The sequence below is a fragment of the Taudactylus pleione genome, unplaced genomic scaffold (genome assembly GCF_031769625.1).
Source record: "Taudactylus pleione unplaced genomic scaffold, aTauple2 ptg000037l, whole genome shotgun sequence".
Lineage (NCBI taxonomy): Eukaryota > Metazoa > Chordata > Amphibia > Anura > Myobatrachidae > Taudactylus > Taudactylus pleione.
In genome coordinates this window covers 16159493-16179563 of record NW_028284439.1, presented here as the reverse complement: position 1 = coordinate 16179563, position 20071 = coordinate 16159493, and the positions used below count along the sequence as shown (strand labels likewise).

At 41.0% G+C, this 20071-nt stretch overlaps 1 protein-coding gene across 3 annotated transcripts in view; it reads right to left on the bottom strand.

Annotated features, from left to right (window-relative positions):
- NAALADL2 (N-acetylated alpha-linked acidic dipeptidase like 2) overlaps positions 1 to 20071 on the bottom strand; it is an 860785-nt gene that overhangs the window by 648830 nt on the left and 191884 nt on the right. The gene's annotated exons all lie outside the window — the stretch shown is intronic.

Below are 20071 nucleotides of genomic sequence, written 5' to 3'. Positions count from 1 at the left end.
GCAGCCCGCTGCAGAGAAGTACAGTTGAGCATGAGCAGCTCTTCACAAAGTTCCATCTCCTTGCTATTCATTGGCTGGGCCAGGGGTAGGGTGTCAGATGTCCCCTGGGCATAGCTTCAAGAGAGAACAGCAGGAGCTATGACCAGGTAACTGCACTCATGCACAGGTTACTTCCTGAGTCCCAAGTCCCCTGAATGGCTGCCTGCAGTGATCTCCCTGACAGAGCCCCCGAGTCTCGACCCCCTCCTATCCTCTATCCTGTCACTACCCTGACTATTCTACTCAGTCTCCTGTCACTTCACCTTGAGTCTCCACCCTGTCTGTCACTACTCTGACTCTATTCTATTGAATCTACTCATCTCCTGTCCGTATCCAAGACCCTGCCCCTCACCCTGAGTCCCTGCCCATCATCTACCCTATCTGACTACTCTAAACTACTCTATCCAAGATCCCACCCTCTCATATACCCTGTCTGACTTTTCTAATCTACTCCCTCCTATCCCTTGCCAAGACCCAGTCCCCATGCCCTGAGCCTTCGCCCCTTTCCCAATCTATCTTGTCTATGAATTATTTTCCTGTACCCTGACCTGGAACTCTACAGGGACCAGACACTTCCTCAATCTGGACAGGTAAATGTTAGTAGAGGTGTGAAAATGTTTAAATGTTATCTAGGGGATAGGTATACCTATGCAGTAGGGAGAGGTGTATTTGTTTTTTACTTGAAGGGTTAATACTGTCTGTGCTGGGGATGGTGTATTAATGTGTATGCATGGGTATTAGTATTGTGTTTCTGTGTGTGTGAGGGGTGTACTCATATTATCTGTTATATGTGGGTACATTTTGGTGTCTGCATGATCAGTCAGTCACTGTGGCACTCTGCATTATCTGACGGTCACTGCAGATCTCTTTGCATTATCTGGCTGTCACTGCAACACTCTCTGTATTATCTGGCAGTCACTACAATGCTCTCTGCATTATCTGGCATTTACTGTGATGTTCAGTGCAATATTTGGCAGTCACTGTTATGCTCTATGCATTATCTGGTGGCCACTGCAATGGTCCCTGCATTATATGGTGGTCATTTGGATGTTCCTTGCATTATCTAATGGTCACTGCAACGCTCTCTGCATTTTTTGATGGTAACTGCAACATTCTCTGCATTATCTGGCATTCACTGCGATGCTCTATGAATTATCTGGTGGTCATTGTTTTGCTCTATGCAATATTTGGCAGTCAATGACATGCTCTATGCATTATCTGATGGTCACTGCTACATGCTCTGCATTATCTGGTGGTCACTGTGCTGTTCCCTGCATTATATGGTTGTCCCTGGGATGTTCCCTGTATTTTCTGATGGTCACTGCAACACTCTCTGCATTATCTGATGAGCACTGCAATGCACTTTATTATCTGGAGGTCACTGAGATGCTCTATGCATTATCTGGTGTTCACTGTTATGCTGTATGCATTTTTTGGCAGTCAATGTTACACTATGCATTATCTGGTGGTTACTGCTACACTCTCTGCATTATCTGTTGGTCACTGCGATGTTTCCTGCATTATATGGTGGAAACTGCAACTCTCTGCATTATATGGTGGTCACTGTGATACTGTATGCTCTATATTATCTGGTGGCCACTGCGATAATCTCTGCATTATCTGGCAGTCACTGGGATGTTCCCTACATTATATGGTGGTCACTGCAATGTTCCCTACATTATCTGACAGTCACTGCAGTGTTCCCTGCATTATATGGTGGTCACTGTGAAGTTCTCTGCATTGCATGGCGAACACTGCAATGCTCTCTGCATTATCTTGTGGTTATTGTTATGATCTCTGAATTATATTTTAGTAACCATTATATTCTCTGCATTACATGGTGGTCACTGCAACAGTCTCTGCATTATACTGTATGGTGCTCTCTGTATAGTATGGCGGTTACTGCAATGTTCTGTGATGGGTGATGTAGTGTTGTACTGTACAGGCAGTATTACCTAGACATTGAGTTTTGAGACAGTTGAATCTGCATGCTTCATTGACTATTTAAAGTACACCCGCATTAGGCAAACCATGCCTACAGAAAGTTATTATCACGTGTCTTTCCCTAATGCAATGCACTGATAGAAAAAACGGGCTACTTATTTGTGTCTGCTCCACAGCCTAAAAATTGCCAGCAAGCCCCTGCTGTTCCTACTCCTGGCCAGGTCTCCCCCTTCATCCCCTCCGTGCTCCTCCCCGCTGCTCTGTTCCTGATCTGCTGTGCTGTCAAATTGAATGACAGGCAGTGACCTGAGCCTGCCCTGAATGGCTCTTCACCACTGACACTGCCACTCTTGTTCCTCCTGGCCAGGTCCACTCCTTCCTCCCCTCTCCTCCCCACTGCAAAGCACCTGATGTAAGGCTTCACTTTATCATTATAACTATTTAAAGCTGCAATCTCACTCCTGAGCTCTGCCTACTGACTCCTATAGTGGGTGTAGGGAGAGACGTCATGACATCATGACCTCTCTCTGATAGTGCTGAGTGCGAGGAGCTGTCAGATGGCAACAGGCCCCGGAGCAGGAAAATACAGTAGTGTTACAATGTTGTGTGTCTCTGTGTCATTATGTGTAAGAGACTACTACTTTGCAAAGTGCTGCGGAATATGTGTGCACTATATAAATAACTGGCAATAAATAAAATAAATAATGTGGGCATTGTGTATGGGGCACTACTACTGTGGGTATTGTGTATAAGGAGCACTACTGTGGACATTGTGTATAAGGGGAACTACTGTGTGTTGTAACATGAATAAGGGACACTACTACAGTATGTGGTATATTGTAAATAAGGGCACTATGTGTGGTATAATGTGAATAGGATTGTGCTACTGTGTGGAGTAATTTGAATTGGGGGTACTATTGTGTGGCCATGTCCCTTGCTTGTGAGACCATGCCCCTTTTTTTTTACTATTTTATAAACTCTTTTTCCTTTTGTAAATATTTTATCAAATAAACAGGTGAGGGGAAAAATGGAAACACTCTGCAATATAAGATATTAAAGTGTTTGTGTTTTCTACACCACATGAGCACTTGTTGTGCTGATCCTTCCGTATTCTTTTGCTTGTTTATGCTATGATTTTCAATGAGAGCATATTATTACTACTTGTTTAGCTGGAGCCTATGGCAAAAAAAATGGACCCTTTAGTCAGTGTATCCAAAGCTACAGTTACCAAGGTTATGGAGGAATAGCAGCTGCAAACTAAAAATAACATTGAAGAGGATTGTGTGGCAGCAGAACTCAATATTCATCATCTTCTAGATGCAGTTTTCATAAAACCAGTTCAACAAGGGCTTTACAAGTCCAACATCCATGCTAAAAGGTGAAAAAACAGAGGGCCGTAGCTAGGGTAGTTCTGCCGGTGCCATCGCACAGGGCACCACAGGTCAGGGGGGCGCTGTTTGGGTCTGTCAAATTTCTGTTTATTATCATTCTCACTTGTAGCTTCCTCTTATTTCATCCCCAGCATTTCCTGGCCTCCCCTATCTCTTTCCTTGCCCTTGCCCATGAGGATTTTCCCCTTTTTTGGGTGCATTATGTCCCTTTGAAAAATGAGGGGGGCGCCAATGCTCTTTCAGGCACAGGGCACCAAAAAGTCTAGTTACGGCTCTGAAAAAACAATTTATAAAACTGGGATGTCTGATGATTGGAAGCAAGTATTATGGTACAAGGAATCATTCTTTCTTACATCAGTCCAGGTTTTTGTGTGGATAACATCCAAGGAAATCTTGCATAGTTCCAATTGTGAAACATGGATGTGGATCTGTGACAGTTTGGGATGCAATATATTGGTATTCTGATGGCCCTATACTTACTCTGAAGATCCAAATTACTGATAGTGATAATGTGATATTTAAGACAAACCTGTGTATCCCATGATCCTTATGTTGTTTCCCAACAATGATGCTATTTTTCAAAATAACAATGTCTCCATATAAGTGTTCTTCCTTGATTTAAGGAGAATGAAGACAAACTTCAGCATCTTCCGTGGCCAGTACAATTGCCAGACTTAAATATCATTGAATCACCATGGTCAGCTTTAGAGAGTAGACACGCAAGTTCCCACCTCCATCATCTCTCCATCAACTTGAATATGTTATTCATGAAGAGTGGTACAACATTCCATTAGATACTATTCAGAAATTAGATGAGTCTATTCCAAGAAAGATACAAGCTGTACATGTCACATGCAAATTATTATATCCTATTTATATGGCATCACAAAAGCACTGCAGCACAGTACATACAAGTAAAACTTACAGCAAAGTGCATAGGCACAAGATGGTACAAAATTATTAATAGACAAAGTAAGGACAATGAAACAAAAAGACATAACAAAAAATACAGTATAGTACAGGAGATCGTCTGGCACTATTCTTTCAACAAAGCTAACTCAGCAGTAATATTTAAAGAACACTTGCAATCAATGATGTGTGCAAATGTATACACCCCTTCATCTAATTTAATAGTATAGGGCATATGCCTGACCTTAAGATCTTATCTCAAGATCACGTAGGAGTGTTAAAGTATACCAGTGATAATGATCGAAGAACTTCCATCACAAAACATGTAAACATCAGTGATCTACATTTTATTCCTAGTATAAAAATTGATGATTGTGGCCTGATTGTGGGCCCAAAAGCCGATGAGAAAACATCAGAGATCATACAAACATGATTTTCAATTGCAATTAAAATTAATTGGATTTATAAAGTCCAAACATCAACTAGTTGGTATTAGTCAGTTAAGTTGAGTCCACAGCATGTTATGAATGTATCATTTGCAAGGCAAATATAATATTGAGTCAAATTACAATGATACAATTTGACACTGGAGGACCAGCAGTAATAATAACTGCACTGTAACTAACATATCACTTATGTCAACATTCAAGCAAATCCAATCCCTAATGGGTGAACACACTCACAACACACTGGGATTTGTACTCCACATCCATTGAGGGAGAATGCTAAATCTGGGTACACACCTATACAATCCTCGGCCCGATCATCCAATATTAGGTGATTGGGTCGACGATTGTATAGGTGTGTATGCAGTACTGTTTCAGGAGCGTTAGCTGACTAATATATATATATATATATATAAATCAGATTTCTGGACCGACTGACTCATCAATGCCCAGATTTCCTGACTGACTGACTCATCAAGGTCCAAACCCCTGGACCTACAAACACAACAATTGGAGAGAATATTCCTTCCATGATATAGGTGCCCACTAAGAAAAGAGTTTTCAAAATTCGACTCCTAAGGAGGTGACAAGGCATAAAATGTTTCCAGCTCCTGTGCAATATCCTGACTCACTGTCTCATCATGGCTGTAGCACAGTTCTTATTTAAACACAGACTGTCACCCCAAACATCACTGGTAGTTGGTGTAGCTCCACTATTTAAATAGTGAGTGAAGGGTTGGAGGTAAAGATACAATATTGGGTGCAGGGTTATGGGGTAAGGGTACAGTATTGGTAGCAGGGATAGGGGATTAGGGTACAGTAATGGGTTAAGTGTTGAGGGATAAGAACACAGTATTGAATGCAAGGTTAGGGGGGTAAGCATATAGTAGTGGGTTCAGGGTTAGGGGGTAAGTGTACAGTATGGCGTGTAGTGTTAGAGACACTCTCTGTTACTACCGAGGAGAGAGAGGAAAATGTGTTACTACAGTACACAGATGAGGGAGTGGAATGTCAAATGTGTTACTAGTCAGACAAGTTCAGTTGGCCTGATCCTATGGCCATCTTTATGATCTTAACAAAGATTCAGTTACAAAATGTATTCTTACATCATCGTATAAGTGTATATTTGTTTGAAGAGGTAAAATTACAGTGACATTTACAGTATGTTACAGTCTCGTATTGTTGAACTGCCGTTATAGTATGAAAAAAAGTAAATATAATATATATCATTTATATAATGTTAATATAAATTAAATCAAATTACTAATTTTACTGATTGTAAGTTACATAATTACAATATTGATTGAAATTTAGCATTAAAATGGTTGCATAAAAACAAGTTTAAAAGTAAAATACACACTAGGATTTATATAAATATAAAATTAACAGAATGTAATTTTTAATATTCTACTTATTATACAACTACTTTTACTAATATAAACTTGGTGGTTTTATACACAGGTAAATACGGTAGTATTATACTCATGTTTTCAAATAAAGAAAATAGAAAATGCCTGCAGGATGGAACAGGTAGAAATAAAACACAGATATGGTTATTGCACTTATGAAAAAACATGCTTTTTATGTTCTGCACACTATGAACAATTACAGCAGTAAATCACCTTGAGATTCAAAAGAAATTGAAACAGAAAGATGAATCTGTTTCCTCCAGATTATGAGAGATATAAGTCAAGATAAAGTAAAAATGTCCTCCCATAAAGTATTCCAGTTGAAACTGTTGGCTAAAGTAAAAACACTGTCAAGTTTAATAGTATGCCCAGCATAAAGTAACTGCTTGCTGTAGACATGTTCAGCCATTAAAAATTAAACAAAATATCTTATGTTCTTCTGAAACTTTAGGTTATTTACCAAGGGCAACACAAAATTGTTGCTAATAACTGCAGACAGTAAAATGCTGGAAGTACTTAATAATAATTAAGTATGGTGCTTATGGTATTGGTTACATGTGGAAGATGGTGGCAGCCCTTCCCAATCGTACAAAGCGACAGCCATTGAGGTTTTACTGCAATGTATTCTCCATCCCACATTAACTCATATCATTCTCATTATCTGACATGAACATAAAAAAAAGATCTGGCTATTATAGAAGCGAAGGTGGAGAGGGAAGGAGCATGTACATATAGGCAAAGTGAAGGCATTTTAATGTATTTGTGATCTATTTAGAGGTGCACACAGCAGATACACCTGTTGGGAAGCATTGTCTATTTGCCACAAAGGTCTATGATTATCATCATAACCATTGTGGCATAAAAAAAAAAAATACATTTACTTTTTTTTGTTAAAAATAATTATTAAATCATTAAGGCAAAAATATACAAATGAGGTGGCAAAATAATGTGTACATTTAACAATGAAAATTCTATATATAATGGCTTTGTGGCCAGCACTCCATTGTTTTATTTGTTGTGCTTGGCCTGGTTCCCTTGCATACCAGCTGCTGCTGAAAATAAACATAAAAAGCAAAAGGGATGGCACTCTCAGCTCTATAAAACAAGCAGAAACTTAATTAAGAAGTCTCCAGATAACACAGAGGGATGAAACGCATTGGGGTGAACATCCTGTGGCCACCTCGGAACTACTTGACAGATAAGCTGATTGTTACTTTTTACATTGTACGAATCTTTGTTGTTTCTGTAATTAAAGTGTGTGTTGTTTAAATAAACCACATGATTGGAGGGTCTTTTCTTATAATTTTATCTATGTATGAGCATCTAACTACTGATGAGACCAACCTCAGGTGTTATTATCTCATACCTGACCATGAAGTAATAGAGGCGGTACAATGTATACTTTTTATTGATTTCTGAATAGGTGCAGGAAATCTTGATTAAGCACAAATGGAGTACTTTTTACACCATTGGCGACATAAGTTTATTATGTTGAATTCCACCACAAATTTGTTTTTGCTTGAGAGCACATGCACGTATATACCAGATTTACACTATATATTTTTTACCTTGTGTTTACTTTACCATGTATCAACACTGTGGGAGTACCATGTGAAGATACCCTAAGATTGCTAATAGGGATTTCTTGGAACCCCCATACAACATTGGAATGGTTTTTTCACTAAAGGTCTTTTAAATAACTAGACAGTACTGTCCAAAAGTTCTAGGCGGTATGGAGAAACTGCTGAAAAAATGAAAGTGTTAATAGTTTATTTCTATCAGTTAACAAAATGCAAACTGAATGAAATAAAATCAATATTTGGTGTGACCACCCTTTGCCTTCAAAACAGCATCAATCTTCAATTCCTCTAGGTACACTTTCATACAGATTTTTCAAGGAACTCGGCAGGGAGGTTGTTCCAATCATCTTGGAGAACTAACCACACATCTTTTGTGGATGTAGGCTTGCTCAAATCCTTCTGTCTCTTCATGTAATCCCAGACAGACTTGACGATGTTGAGATCAGGGCTCTGTGGTGGCCATATCATCATTCCGGGACTCCTTGTTCTTATTTATGCTGAAGATAGTTCTTAATGACATTGGCTGTATGTTTGCGGTCTTTGTAGTGCTGCAGAATAAATTTGGAGCCAATCAGATGCCTCCCTGATTGTATTGCATGATGGATAAGTACGTGCCAGTATTTCTCAGCATTGAGGACACCATTAATCCTGACCAAATCTCCAACAACATTTGCTGAAATGTGCCCCAAACTTGCAAGGAACCTCCAACATGCTTCACTGTTGCCTGCAACAGCATGAGTTCACAGTGTCCTATCCTCAGTAAGAGTATCAGCCTCATCAGAATCACTTCTAAAAATGAAGACATCATACATTGGCGGTTACTCCTCGTTGAAATCCTGTCTAGATCCTAATGCGGGAATCTTGACAGATGGCTTCCTAAATGGAGGTAAGCCAGAATGTCATAGTTCTTAGCCACAGGGGAGAAGGTTAAGTTTAGGCACCCCCGCAAGGACAGGGTTAGGCATCCCCAGGGAGGGTTAGGGTTAGGCATCACCAGGGGGATGGTTAGGGTTAGGCACCTCCCTGGGGAGGTTAGGGTTTGGCACCACCAAGGGAGGTTAAGGGTTAGGGGTGGAGAGGGGTAGAATTAGTGTAGTTACATGCCCCTGCTTGGATCTCTTATGATCAGGCTTCCGGCATTGGTATTACACCCGGTGACTATTCAGCAACCGGGATAACCCCTCCCAAATGACTGACTGTATGCACAATAATCACCACACACGGCACTCCAGGACTTAGTATAAAAACCCTATAGTATTATCATATTAATATTGATGTTTCTGATTTGGCTTGAGCCCTGTCTTCAGGAACAAGGACAAACAACATTTAAAGTGCTTACCTTATATCCTCCCCTGAACAGTGTAAAACAGACAAATGGGGCTGGAGCCGGGTGCACTTGACCAGAGGATGCAAAACACAGAAGATCTGGTGGTTGTTTAGGTGACCTAAAATGCCTTCCCTGCTCAAGCAGCCTAAAGTACACAGGGATAGATAAAGTACCAACCAATCAGCTCCTTCAATTTTTCACACAGTCTGTAAAATGACAGGGAGGAGCTTATTAGTTGGTTAATTATCTCCTACTACTTTATCTCTCTCCAAGGCTTATGCTGGGTACACAGTGGCCGACATATCGGCCGTTCAATTGAATAGCCAATATATTGTGTGTGCATTGCCATCAAATAAATACGTAGTTCCAGTTCAACTACATATATTCTAATTTTTTGTACTTAGATAATCAAATATCCTAGTCTACAAATAAGTTACTTGAGCGCATAACCTACCACTAACTGTATATATATTTTCATAAAGTTGGGTTAACCTTATCAGGTACTGCAGCTTAGTGACCACACCCCCAGACATTTGTGAGCGCAGGTATCTCACTATTGAGGCCATTGTGTACAGATGATATGTCTGTGAACAACATAATTCACAGACATATTGCGTTGACTGTGCAGCACAGCCAATGGCCGATATATCTGCAGATACTGTATATCGGCTCATTATGCTGTATGTAGGGGCGATCAGCTGACCTCCTATACACTTGCTGCAGAGGCCGCAGGTGACTGACATAACAACTGGGTGGGCACATGTAAATGCCCGCCAAGTTGTGACATCAGTCACAAAACATCAGGACGATGTTTGGTTAGTTTGTATGCCCTTACCAATCATTAAATATGATGGATATAACCCAATAGTACCCAAAGCATGTGTAGCACTTTGGCCTAATGTAACTAGTGACCGGGATTTACCAGGATTCACGAATACATGCCAAATGCTTACTATAAATGTGATAGAAATCTGCGAGATTACTTGGATTGCATGGAAATTAAACATTATGGGCAGGATGCACTATCAACAATAATGCAGTCAAACCCCTGAAAATGCAGTTTTCAGGGGTTTGAAATAATTTCTAATATGCACCAAGCTTCGGAAAGTAAAGCTTCAGATGGTGTTACGCAATATAAACCTAAGGGCTTCTTTCCGCAAAGAGCTGCGGGAGGAATCCAATTGGACCCTTCCCTGCACCCAGTCAAACTGCGCTTGTGCAGCGAGCCTTCTGGGTCATAATCCCGGAAGTCCTCTCTCGCAATGGACAGCTCTTGTTAGCAATGGCATACATGCGATGAGTGGCGGGATGCATTCATGCCAAATGTGATGCTTGGTGCATCCCACACTATAGCTTAAAATTAAATTCATTTTTTTCTACCAAAAAGCCTGGTTGTTACAAGTGCCCTTCATGCTTTACCTGCAGTTACCTTCAGACTGATCATTATTTTTCAACTTCCTCATTTAGGAAAAAGGTTTTTAACTGCAGATCCAAGTTTGTGATATATATTATCATATACTATAATATGTGGGCATGACATCACGCATGTTCAAAGAATAGATGGCACCTCACTGTTTTGCTATTAGGGCAGCATCAGGAAAAGAAAATTATCTACTTTTCACTGTAAGATCATTGATCAAGTCCCCCCATATCCAGGGGAGGGTGACAGAGTGGCTGCTTTAACTAGGCTGGAATCAAGATGGAGTTTTAGGCTCAATATTGTACATGCCATGAGCTTAAATGAACATGAAGTATATCATGGAGTTCATTTTCTTGATTCTTCTGCTGTTTTTTTTTCCTTTTGGTTAGTAATATTTTGTTTTGTATTTTTACAGTCATTTATCTTTTAGGTACTTTGGTTAGTTCCTTAGACAATTATACTTTTGGAAAATATTATTGTGGTTACTACAGATGTATATTTTCACCCAAAAATGTGTCTTATCACAATGTGAGTTACTAGGACACACCAGGAGACTGTGCTGATTAATTTGATATGTGACACTTGTATATGTGTGTGTGGCTGAGTCTGTAAAAAAAAGCATAACTGAACTTGGCATAAAGAAAAGAAATGGCTGCTGCATCATAACACTTCATATAAAGGGCCTGATTCAGCAGTGCCCTGCTGAATGCAGATTCCCAATGTTGGGAATCTGCTTAGGCGCATGACCCGTTCTGTGCATGTGTAGAATGGGTATGCAATCCCACTCGCAGGCTGGCAGTGATTAACAGTCTGGTGCCATTTGTGGGCAGGGAGGGGGCAGCAATGCCCTCTGTTCCCCGAAACAGATGTGTGTCACCACCGTTGGGGGGAGGGAAGAAGCCAGGATCTCCGTAGGCTGATGGAGATTTCCTGGCTTCTTTATCTCAACTGCGGTGGCTGGCTGCGTGACCCCATAGATCACCTTAACCAGCCAATATCCCGTAAAGTTTCCGATGCTGCGCTGGACAACACAGCTTGGATACGAAATGCAGCAGGCGTGATGATTCCTCCTGCATTACCATATCAGCACAGACGGAATTGCAAAGCTGCTTGCGAGCAGCTTTGCGATTCTGTCTGAAGCTGAATCAGGCCCAAAGATTGAGAGACTCGGTCTCACAAGTGTCACATACCAAATGAAACTGTACTGTCTCCTGGTGAATCCTAGTTGCATCACATTGTGACTAAGATGCATTTTCTAGTGCAGAGGTTCCCAAACACAGTCCTCAAGGCTTCCCAACAGTTCAGGTTTTAGAGATGTCCATGGCTGAACACAGGTGGTAATATTAAATTGACTGAGGTACTTAATAAATCACCTGTGCTCAGCCATGGATATCTCTAAAACCTGAACTGTTGGGGAGCCTGGATGACAGCATTTGGGAATCTCTGTTCTAGTGAAAAACATGTGAAGAAGACTCCTGACAATAGCCGACACATGGAGCCTGACTTGCCAAGAGGGCTGTTTGGCACAACTGCAGCAAGAATGCATTTAAGTGTTGATGTCCTTACATGTGTTTTTAAATTGCCTGTTTTCTGCTGGTCAGTTACAGTGTGTTATTTCATATTTATTTCTTTGAAACATTGTCCATGTTATTCATTTTTACTACAGTCCACATTTAAAATGTGGTTTTAGTGTGATATTTTCACCTAAACTCGCATTGTGAATTTAGGTAATGTCACAGGGATTTAACTTGCAATAAAAGCTCTGTCCCTGCAAATCCCCTCTGCAGTCTTCACACTGTATTTTTCGCAAAAAATACAGTGAGAAGGTGTCTGAGCATGAACCACCGGCAAACCCCCTCATGCGACTGCTCCCTGAGGCAGTGTTATCCTAGACCTCAGCCCATTCCTCAATGTCTAAAGAGGTACCCAATTCCACCTCCCAAGCCTTTTCATGAGAATCATGTTGTGGAGATAACTCCTCAATGAGCATTTTATATAGGGAGGAAATGAAACCTCTGGCTGAGGAGCATCTTAAGCATAAAGCCTCGAAGTTGGAAAGGGGTCTATTAGTTAGAAGGTGTTTCACTTTAGAGTGGAAATGCCTAAGTTGCAAATTTTGGAAAAAGCCTTAGAGGGAAGAGCTAAATCCTCCTGGATCTGAGAAAATTGTGGAAAACTCAAATCTCTAGTAATATTGTTTAAATAGAAAATGTTCCTCTCCTTACATAGATAAAAAAGAAAGAGCTGGGGGCTAGTCCAAATTTTCTATTAACATAATCCCATACAGATTATGAGCGGGAAACAATCGGATATGAGGTGATGTTCTTAGGTCAAAGTGATTTCAGAAGCCAGATGAGAGACCTAATTCAGCAGCTTCAACAGCAACCCAGACCTTCCTAGCACCAGGGTAATGCCACTGCACAAGTTGCACAGTTACATAATATCATTTAAAGTCAGGAATACCCAACCCCTCACTATGTGTTGGATGTTGCAGCAATTTCCAGGTGCCATTATTATCACAGGGCTTCCCCCGGTACTTTTAGTAAATCTCAGGCAGATCACATTTCCCATTACAAGTATGGGAAATGCGATCTGCATACTAAAAATATGCAAATTAAAGGGCATAGAGTAGTTTTTTCATGAAAACTAGTCTAATTGCCCTTTAATAAATGTATATGATACTAAAATAATGTGAAAAGTGTAAACACCCTTTTTCACTTATGTTTACTAAAAATAATATTGATAAATAGGGCCCTGTGTCTTTTGGGTTGCTGGAGCAGGTGAGGCATCTTAGCTTGCCTAGACAGTTAGCATGATGACAACATGATGACGAACCTTGCATCCTCTGGCCACGTGCACCCGGCTATAGCGCCATTTGTGCGTTTTGCACAGTTCAGGTGGGGATATAAGGTAAGCACTTTTTACATATTGTTTGTCCTTGTTCCTGAAGATGGGGATCTGAGCCGCACAGAAACATTGGTGATAATATAAGCTTTTTGTACTGGAGTGCTGTGTGTGTGTAAAAAGAGCAGGGCACTCACCAGACTTATAATTATCAAAATGAAATCTCAATCCATAAATATTGAATCACAAAATGGTCAAAATGTAGCCAAATTGGCTACTGTTTGACCAGTTTGTGATATGGTATTTATGGATTAAAACAATACTTATTTTTGATAAATGTAAGTATGGTGAGTGCCCTGCTTTTTCTTGCAATTATTCTAATACTTGCGAAATGATTTATTCCTCCATGCTGCTACAGTCTGCAACCCTGCAATTGTACATCTGACTATGAGTGATTCACAACTTACATAACTTTAAAGATCTGCTGCTAAAGTCTTGGTGCCAGACATCACAGGACAACTTTACAGGTCTTGCAGAGTCCATGCCTCGACAGGTCCGAGCTGCTTTGTGGTGAGAAGGGTTGTCTCTCACCTGAATTGCCCACATTCTGGTGGGATCAGCTCACTCCAAGGGAGGCTGGAGAGAAGCCTGTGCATTCCGCCTTAGCAGTGGTGGTGTGGAAATCCAGGTTTTCATGGTTGCATAGGTCCAGCTGCAACTCATCACTTAGCAGCAGAAGAAGAGTTAAAACTGTCACAAACCCACTGCTCTTGGCACTGATGCTGAATAGTGGCCAGTTTATTAAGCCTTAGTGTTGTAGTGCCAGTGACCAAAGGCTGTGCTGGAAGCACATGGCAGATTGTGGCTGCAAGCCACTGCTGACTGCTAAGCATGAGGAGTGCTGGTACATTTGCTTTATATTTTTATGTTATGCTCATGTATGCTAAAGTGCAGTGTCTGCTGCCATTAGAAACACTGCAATACTGATTACCTGCCTGTCTGGAGTCCTCATTTCTACAACCCAAGTAAAAGTTGGTGGCCCATATGGGGAACTGCACTGCTGTCTTGCAGTGCAAATGCCATCCACTTCCAGTGTTGGCAATGGATCTGACAAGGCAGAATGTTTGGTATACGTGAGTAAGGTTGGTGAACAAGAAAAAATGCAGTTATGTTAAGGACACTGTAGTTGCTATGCACTGTAAGTAAAAGCTGTTTGTGTGTATAATGAGAAAAAAGTTACTTTACTTTTGATTGTTTTTATTACTAAGGTGCTCAAGACATATCAAAATGCTGATTAGTATGTTCACCAGCTAGTGTTCATGGGTATAATTAAGTTCATCTGTTGTTTGAACAAATCAAGACACACATACTGAGGTTTAATTAAGCACTGCTGTGCTGATAGAGAATTTTTTTCCTGTGTTCTGTTTAACCCCTGCATTGCTGAAGAAGCGGAGGCCTTAGTTCGCAATAATCAGGATGTGTTTTCTTCCTTTCCAGGGAGCAATGCCTTAGTAGAGCATGAGCTACTGTAAATGCCCCTCAAGGAGTGGTTCCAAAGCAGTGACTGTATCACATCCCTGAAGTGCAATGGCAAGCAGTTCAGGAAGAAGTGAAAGAGATGCTCCAACTTGGGTCACTGAGGAGTGCAGAAGTAACTTGCCAAGTCCTATTGCATTGGTCCCCAAGCCATCAGGAGCCATACATTTTTGCAATGACTTTAGTCTGTTGAATCAGGTTCCAGGTTTGACGCATACCCGATACCTTGGGCAGGGCTGACAAGAGCCACGCCAGGTCCAGGTGACAGGGGGAATAGCCTAATCGTGGGAGTCATGGCCACTCCCCCTTAGAAAAAAATACTTTTTTCAGCGCCACTGCATGCTGAGGAGGGGGATGCTGTGTGCCTCTCAGCCTGGTGCACAGCCAATGGGGGGAGCGATCAGCATGATTGCTCTCCCCATAGGCATAGGAGACTGCTCCAGCTGCTGCTTTAGCAATCATGAGCAGTCTCCCAGAGCAGCCCAGCACACAGCAGCATGTGCTGGGCTGCTATGACTTAAGAAGGAGTGGGAGTGGTGCCAGGCCCCTGCAGCAAGCCCGGGCCCGGGTAATTTGTACCCACTCCCCCACCTTTTTGGCACCCCTGACCTCAGGTGGATGAAATAGTGGAAAATTTGGCAGGCAGCCAGTATCTTACAACCCTAGACCTCACAAAGGGGTATTGGCAAATTCCCCTGAGTGACACCGCCAAGGAGAAGACTTCCTTATTGACACCTGATGGCCTGTATCAGTATAAAATGCTACCTTTTGGCCTTCATGGGGCACTAGCAACATTTCAGCATGCCATGGATACCCTGCTGAGGTCACTCCAGGGGTACGCTATAGCCTATCTAGACGACATTGTCGTATATACAGAAAATTGGGAAGAACACTTGCCCAAAGTCCAGAAAGTGCTAGACAGCTTAAGACAGCACAGGTTTATAGCTAATCCAGCTAGATGTGCCATTGGACATTAAGAGGCCAATCACCTCGGGTATGTGATTGGCAATGGGCAAGTGAAACCCCAACTGCACAAAGTGGAGGTGATTCACTCCTGACCAAGACCCTTCACCAAAAAACAAATGAGAACTTTCCTTGGGCTGCTAGGATATTACTGCCTTTTCATTCCAAATTTTGTGTCCAGAGCCTTCCTCCTGACTGAGACCCTTAAGAAGGCTCAACCAGAAAGATTTCTCTGGGCCAAAACAACTAAAACAGTTTGGGAAGAGATGAGGATGGCCCTGTGTTCCAAATGGGTTCTACAGACACCAAAATTCCAAAAACCCTTTGTCCTGCAAATAGATGCCAACACAACAGGCTTAGGTGCTGTTTTGTCACAGTCCATTAAGGGCAAAGAAAATCCAACCCTTACTTAAGTAGAAAGCTGTTATCACAAGAGATTCCATAATTGAGCTAAAATGCTTGGCGATATAGTGGGCAGTAGAAACAATGAAGTATTTTCTCGTGGGAAGAAAATTTGTCTTGGTCACGGATCACGCACCTCTGAGATGGTTGCACGTCAACAAAGAAGTTATCCCCAGAGTGATGCGCTGGTTCTTGACCATTTAGCAGTACAAGTTTGTAGTACAGCATTGGCCAGGAGCCCAACATAGAAACACAGATGCATTGTTCTAGAAGTTTGTGTAAGCTGAGTGGAATTGACCATAGCAAAAGAATATGAGCACTTCCCCAAGCTTGGAAAAGCAAAAGGGAGGTATATGTGGTGAGAGGAGTTGTCTCTCACCTGAATTGCCCACATTCTGGTGGGATCAGCTTCCTCCAAGGGAGGCAGGAGTGAAGCCTTTGTATTCTGCATTAGCAGTGGAGTTGTGAAATTGCAGGTTTTCATGATTGCACAGGTCCAGCTGATGCTGAATAGTGGGCAGTTTAGTAGGCCTTACTGTTGTAGTGCCAGGGACCAAGGGCTAAGTTGGGAGAGCATGGCCAATTCTGGCTGCAAGTCACTGATGACTGCTAAGTATGAGGAGTGCTGGGAAATTTGCTTTATTTGTTTATTTATGTTATTTATGTTATATATATATATATATATATATATATATATATATATAGGAGAGAATGGCGGTTCACTGCTCCTCTATTAAAGCAGCTTTAATGAAAAAGAGTAGTGAGCAACCAGTGGCTCGCCATTTCTTGGAATGCAATCATCCTTTAACAGCTTTGCTTTAAAGAATGATTGACAGAATGATTGACCATGTCCCCCATTACTACGAGGAGGGGATAGGGATAATATATTACTTAAATGTGAGGCAGAGTGGATATTTAGACTAGATGTAACAGCTCCCAAAGGGCTGAATGAGAACCTACCATTGTCCTGTTTTTTTTGAGAACTCCCTGCATAGTAATTTGATACAGTTATATATTGGATTGTATAATTGATCATGTAGATATATGGAGGAGTGGAACCTGACGGTTTAGACTAGAGGTCCCTTTAGATATACTGGGGTGCACCTTCTGATTTTGTATGTGAGTTATGAGCTTCCACATAGATTTATATACAACAATAGAAGCATGGGTTTCATTACTAATTGTGTGTAAAAGAGGTAGTGTAGTATTATTTTTATTAGAACTTGACCGTATTAAATGCAAGATTTGGATAAGTAGGTTATGGAATATCACTGGATACACTTTGTGTATATTTACATTATTAAGGATATTCTTTCAGTTTATTGATAGAATCTATGAATGATGTGATTTACAAAAAACTGTTAAGATACTTAGTTGGTATGATCTATGTAAGTTGAGCAGCTTAATATATCAGACCTTTATTACAATGGATGCTTTTCATTAGCAGAAGGCTTTTTAATGATATTGTTATTGTTGAGTCCTGTTGCTAGGTGATGGGTCTATTTTGTCTTTGACATGTGGTGTGCGCCGTTCGGAGACACGTGGGTTCGTCATCGGCAGGCACTGATGACATCATCAGTGTGTGACCAGATGGAACAACGCAGAACACTGATTAAGCTCACATGGTGATGGTGGTGGGCTTTATAAGGTAAGAACATTTGTATTACATTGTATCCAGAAGACAATTAACTACATTCATTGAAACATTGATATTATCACCATGTCTGAGTCTTTATTCGGAGCCTGAGTGCCGCACTGCTGTTGGAGATTGTGAGCACTGAAAATTGTGGTGGCACCGGGCCTAGGTAATACTCTTGCTGAGAGTGCCGGATTATTGGATTATATATATATGTGAACAAAACTGGTGGTGTACAGCGCTAAAGTATATAATATCTAATCAATCAAATCTTACTAATGTCCAATACTAGCATACATCGCATATATAGTCTGCTTTTCATATAAATTAACCATTTCACACTATATATGCGATGTATGCTAGTCATTTATTGATTGAGCCAAGCTAATTGGGTTGTGAAGTATGGAAAGGGTTAATAAGCCTTATTGTGTGTGCTATATAATCCACTGGACCGTGGGGTCCAGACACGCCGACTGACGAAGTCCATTGACGTGACGAAACGCGTTTGGGGATTTGGAGAAGCAATACCTGTGATTTTCTGCATGTCCAGCCGGTGTGAAGGAGAGGGAGAAGTTCCCATTTTGTCAGCCGCGGCGCTTGTTTTGAGCTGATGCTATACAACTCTGCGGCTCTGTGAGAGCTTTATTTGATACGCTCATGAAAATTGAATACATTGTAAGTGTTCTCAGTGACTTCTAATAAATTATATGTTTCAATGTGTTTCACGATGGTGCGCTCCTTATTTTTTGTTTCCATATAGACATATGGCTCAGGAGGTGAGCCAAAGGAGGTGAGCTGCATGGATCAACATCATCTGGTTGATTAAAACATTGGCTGGACAATATTATTGAAAAAGGAAATTACATGGAATATTTGCGCTAGAGACTGTGTTTTTATGTATATATATATATATATATATATATATACACACATACACACACACACTATATATATATATATATATATATATATACACACACACACATGTAAACAGCATGCTGTGTGTTAGATGCTGTGATGACGGCAGACCTGACAACACAGCCTAAAATAGCGCATGTGCCAGACAATCAATAACTGAATGTGATAGAATGTCTCAAACTTAGATAACGCTAGAGACAAGGGGCCTGATTCAGAGCCGTTCGCTATTTGTGGTCGTTCGTTTAAAAACAAGGGGTGGCTATTCAAATGATCCGTACGCACATTGCAGTCTGTTCACACCTCTAAGTCTGAACGAGCGTGCAAAACATACGCTCGTTTATTTGTTAAAAACGCCCCCTGGCCGCTCGCACCATACGTCATGTCCGCTATTTATTAGATTAATCGAGTACATCGACCAGCGTATGAACTGCTCGCTATTCTTGTGGTTGGTGTTTGCTACCACAAATTTGCGAGCAGTTCTGGCTATAAAATAACCCAGTGACGTGGTCAATGACGCTGCTGTTTTAAATATACACACCCATAAAACGCCCGTTTTGACCTTTAAGCACGCCTGCGTTCGGATCTCCACTCCCCATTTTCAAGCTCCTTCCCCTGTTACCACCCACATACGCCTCATTCTGTCACTCAAAATAGCAGGCCCTCGCTATATTGCGTACCAACGATTTTCGGCCGCACTGACTGGTTCGCGCATGCGTACTAAAAACCGTACGCATGCGCAGATGTGCAAACATCGCTCGGAACGAGCGTACTGCCGCTAACGAGCGGCTCTGAATGAGGGCCAAGGTCCGCACATGTAGATGTACTTTGAACAAAACTGCAAGAGAGGTATACATATATGTAGGATTGGGTGCCTAGGCAGGCTGTCATAATATATAAAGAACAAAGTGATATTATAATGATGATGGGTGCCAATGAACTATAATGGTACAAAACAAAAAACATATACACCAATGTGACAAGATGTGCAAAAGTGAGCATAATACCTACAATGAAGCTGCGATAAAAAACAGATAATGAATGTAAATAAATGGAACTAAAAAAACATATAATAAAGAATGATAAATGCTGGGAACATAAGGATAAGATCACAAATAGTAAAAAATGCTCAATCTAAGCTAATAGATCACATAGAGAACAAATAACCAGATGTATGAAGTGTATACATTACCAACTGAATGCATCTAAATTGGCTAAGCATGTGAAAATTTATAACGCAATGTCTAAGGATGCAATAAATCCAGAGACATCTAAATTGGCTCCCTAAGGCCATACAATGAATCATATGC